At 43.6% G+C, this 4,847-nt stretch overlaps 1 long non-coding RNA gene across 1 annotated transcript; it reads right to left on the minus strand.

Moving 5' to 3' along the window:
* Positions 1–1,290: 1,290 nt before the first annotated feature.
* Positions 1,291–2,880, minus strand: LOC147583214 (uncharacterized). Its single transcript, XR_015242952.1, has 2 exons — positions 2,842–2,880; positions 1,291–2,639 (listed from the first exon to the last, which is right to left on the minus strand). It is a non-coding gene; the product is annotated as an uncharacterized LOC147583214 (long non-coding RNA).
* Between the last annotated feature and the right edge of the window lie 1,967 nt (positions 2,881–4,847).

Genomic DNA, 4,847 nt, shown 5'->3' on the forward strand with positions numbered 1-4,847 from the left:
ACTGTTGGAGGGAATCTTGACTGTTCCGGAAGCTGAGCGCTGTGGCCAAGCAGGGGAGAACTGGAGGGAGGTGAAGGCCCTCCCACCGCCCATCACAATGAGCTGTGAAGCGCAGTGCTCAAGGGTCGGCTGGGCTTGCTGGGGGTGCCCACCCTTCCTCCTCCAGACCACATAGGTTGACCTTTGCCCTGAGGAACCATAAGCGATGAAACTGGGAGTGGGGCAGTGTAGTGTAGTGGAAAAAATCTCCTTCTTTCTCTACCTTCTCACTGTACCGGACTCAGGAAGGAACTTGGGTGGTAGTATCTACCTTTTGGGAGAGAATTTAGGATTAAATCATTAGTTTAGGATAAGTGCTCCTTTCTTTAGAAAATGGGATCCGCCAAAGCAGTGACTCTGGTTTAAACGGCTTACCAAGCACCTGGGGATCCCGTTATAAAGGCAGATTCCTGGCAATGTCTCCAGAGTTTTTCAAGTCTGTAGGTCATTTTTCCCACTTCCCTGAGGAGCCTGACATAGGGATACTTCTCAAACTCAATTTTGAACCACATTGCCTTACGGAGGAGAGAGTAGCTCTAAGTCACTTTCTCCTTGATTGGATGAGTATCAAACTCCAGGTTTCCTAAGCATGCTCAGTCCTTGCTTGGGGAGAGAGAGAGAGAGAGAGAGAGAGTGTGTGTGTGTGTGTGTGTGTGTTTTGGGGGAGAAGGTGATGGAAGGGAAAAGAAAAGAGAAGGGAAAAGAGAACCTGAATCTAGACCCAATCTAAAAGGAGGAGGGAAAAGAATGTTGCCAGCTGGGACTGCCCTGGCTCGGGAGACCCAGCATCCGACAACAGTAAAGATGGGAATTCAGAGATCAGCAGCTTCCCTGAGGTTTATGCTGATTGATATGCTTCATTGTGTTCTAGAGATTAGAGAAATAAGAGAAATACAGCTTGATAATTAACGAACAGTCGGGAAACCTTGAAAACACATGGCAGGTAAGGAGATTTATCAAAAGCAGTCCTGACATGCCCATTTTTCAGAGTTCAGTGTTTCATCAGCAGAATGTAAAGTAGAGAAAAAAAATCCAATGTTTATTTTTATATTTCACACGCTTGGTTTAAATGAGAATACTTCATAACCGAGCTGTATCCACTTGGCCATGGGAACCTGTTCCCTGAAACAGCTCTAAGATACCAGAACACATTTCATTTTCCCCCCACCTAGTATTTCCCAGTTTACAGTCAACATAAAAGAATGTGATAATGCACTGAAGCAAGAGATTCAAATGAGCAACAACCCCAGGTAAAACCTAAGAGTAGATTTATTTTCTAATCTTCCTAATTTATTTTCTTTTAACTTTCTCTTCCCATCTTCATCAGAAACCCTCTACTTTTGCCTTCTTTTTATGAGAAATGCACACACACACACACACACACACACACACGCTCAGTTATACTCAGGTGTAAATGACTGATAACGTTTCATGTATTAGTCTTGCAGAAGTTAGCTTTTGGACAGAGTTCAAGAAGACTTGAATCAAGGGGCACCTGGGTGGCTCAGTCGGTTGAGTGTCCAACTTCGGATCAGGTCGTGATCTCGCACTTCATGAGTTCGAGCCCCACGTTGGTCTCTGTGCTGACAGCTCAGAGCCTGGAACCTCCTTTGGATTCTGCGTCTCCTACTCTCTGCCCCTCCCCAGCTTACACTCTGTGTCTGTCTCTCTGTCTAAAATAAATAAACAGTAAAAAAAAAGAAGAAGAAGAAGACTTGAATCAAATGGAAAAAAGATACCAAGCATCACATTAAAAAGTCACTGATCTGGTGCGGGCAGTATTTTCTTGGGCCCTAAAATCACCTCCCTCTCTTCTCTCTCTAGTCAAGGGGCTTAATGATTTCAGCTCCCTGCTCACTGACTCCTTCTCTCAACTTATTTATAAAACACCACATCCCCGATAAGAGGAACTCTGAACTGCTTCCAGGGAACAGGTTTTCTTTACCACGGCTGTAGGAAAATGACAGTTGCACAAAATGAAACAAAGAGACCAGTAAGTAAAGAAATATGACCAAGAAACTAAAGCTTGAATAGAGTTGCTAAATAATACCGAAAGGGAAAACTTCATACATTCCCAAAGCCATAATTGGGCAGAAAGGTTGAAGCCTTCATCATGTTAGACTACACAGGGTCACTTGTTGAGCCACAGTAGAATATTTTGTTCATAATGAAACCTTATTGGGTTTGGTTGCTGTAAGCTTTTCAGCTTCTAATTATGGTGTTTAGAAGACAATGGCGACAGCTTAAAATAATGAAGAATGCGGCTAAAACCAGTGAAATTGCCGCGGTGGTACAAAGAGAAGTGTTGGCTCTCTGTGTATAGTATACATTTAACCTGTCAGCAAACACAGAGCATTTTACAGGTAAAATGCAAGGGGATGCATTTAAGGAGCCATCACATGAATGATGAGGTTTTTCGTGTTGCTTTCAAAACGAGCTGCTTAAGTTATAATACTAGTTTAATATAAATTGGAGTTTATCCTTTTGAAACCACTTGCAATTTGCTTCTGTTAGGCCCCAGGTCATTATGATGCGAAGTTCAAGGTTCCTGGAACATAATGCGATTCAGGCCTGCGTTCTTGTGGCCATGTCCAATTCAGCTGAAAATGAGAATTATAGTGAGAGCATTTCCTGGTCTTTGACCCTTCCTGTGAGCTTTTTAAAAGCAGGGTTTATGCAGAACACTAACCTCATTCTCAGACATTCAGTTCCAACTAATGTTAGCTGTGTTAAAACTCTTAAGTAAATTGAAAACTGTTTAAAAATACCCCATTCCAAGTTTAAAAACAGTTGGGCACTTACCTTCCGATTTCCTTCCTTAATATGCAAAAAGATTTGCCTGCGAAACGGAATATATTTAAATGTTAAAAAGGGTCTCTTCTCTCTCTGCCACAAATGTAGTCAGGCAACACAAAGAGCAGTTGTTTTAAAATCTCCAGATGTAACTGACTAGGGAGAGATAACAACAATAGGAAAATAATCTAGAACGTGTGTGTCTTATATGCGAACCTCTGTTGCAAGGACTTCAAAATAAACTAATTTACATAATCTTAACAATAGCCCTGCCCTCGGGACCCCCCCCCCCATATTTTGTAGATGAAGAAACTGAGGAACAGAGAGGGTGAGTAACTTGCCCAAAGTCACACAGGCCAGCAAGGAGAGGAGGGAGATCCTCCCCCAGGAAGGCTGGCTCCTGAGTCCACCTCCCCCCCTTTTTTAAATGTTTATTTATTTTTGAGAGAGAGAACAGGGGAGGGGCAGAAAAAAGGGAGACATGGAACTCAAAGCGGGCTCCAGGCTCTGAGCTGTTAGTACAGAGCCCAATGCAGGGCTCAAACTCAGGAACTGTCAGATCAGGACCTGAGCGAAAGTCAGAGGCTTAACCGGCTGAGCCACCCAGGTGCCCCCTGAGTCCATACTCTTAACCTCTGCCTCTCAGGACAATACCCGGACTTCTGGGGGTTGGTAGGATATGCACAGAAAAGACCTTTGTAAACAAATTCCACGATCCATAGATTTGGGGAAAGCACCCCCAAAATATAAGCAACGAATTCATGAAACAAGCAATAAGTCTAAGCCTTTTGTTTCTTATTTTTAAGTGTCATCTAGAGCTGAGCTCAGAATTCACAAGATTTGATTAAAATCTGTACACCTGGCCAGACTAGGACTTTTTCTCAAGACAATCACATTACCGTGAGGCCCTGAAGAAACCAAAGGACCAGTGTGTGAGTGCTCGCTTGGCGGGTCTTCCTTTGGGACAAAGCTACACAGCCACCGAGGCTGGGTTCATCTGTTCTTCCCACGCTTTACCAAGCTGAGTGCATGATCTGGATGGAGTCATGTCCTTTGCAGGAGGTCATACACTGGTTGAAATCATCAGGAGATGATAGATCTGAATAGATTCAACTCTGTGTTCTAAAATACTGTCCAAAAAAAAAAAAAAATCAATAAAAAGTAAAACCAGGGATCAAAACCAAAACACTGGTGGTACCTTCGAACCTTAGGTTCCTTAAACACCTGTCCTGAGGCTATGCAAAGAAGCTAACTGGTGTGAGTTATGTTTGTCAATCAATCAGTGCAGAGGATTTGCAAAGTGAGGTGAAAATCCCCTGAGGCTTTAGAAGTTCCAGAACATCAAGGCAATGAACAGATCCCCTGAAGCTTTTCATTGAGGAGCATCAAGAAGAACATTTTCTTCTCTAGCCAGTGCTGAGCTCAACCAAGTAACTCAAAGGACAGAGTCCCCAGGGGATACTCGAGGGTTCTGTGAGCCTAGAGAACAGATCCAAGAACATTATGAGCCTCACACAGAGCCACTAAAGGTCTGGATTGCACCTAGGCTTAGAGAGTGATTAGCATGAGAAATCCTTGCTCTCTGCAAACAAGAAGACCGGAACATCAGCGCTGATGAAATTCTACTTTAGAACCAAGTGTGTGAAGCTTGAGATGAACTAAGTGTCTAGAACAGAGGGTCAGCAATGCATCACCAGCCACATCCCTCGGTCACCACTTCTTTTTGGGCTGCTCTGCAGAAAAGCAGATGGGAGCCAAAAGGTCTTGGTGCCAGAGTATTAATGTCCCAAGAATCTGTCCATCTCCTGCTACCTCCCGCAGCACTGCTTGCACGAAAGCACTGCAAAGGCATGTAGTGGGGCTGGGAAGAGCAGGTTTGGGGAGGGGAAAGGTAAACAATCAAGGAAATAGGAATAAATGGTGGAAAGTCAACTCATAAAGAGTAAGTCTCAGGAGAGACATTTTTTAGGAATAGCGACATCTGCACACCTAACTCACTTATGTTCTCATAAGAG

The sequence above is a fragment of the Puma concolor genome, chromosome A2, assembly GCF_028749965.1.
Source record: "Puma concolor isolate L17-30 chromosome A2, mPumCon1.1.hap2, whole genome shotgun sequence".
In the NCBI taxonomy this organism is placed as follows: domain Eukaryota; kingdom Metazoa; phylum Chordata; class Mammalia; order Carnivora; family Felidae; genus Puma; species Puma concolor.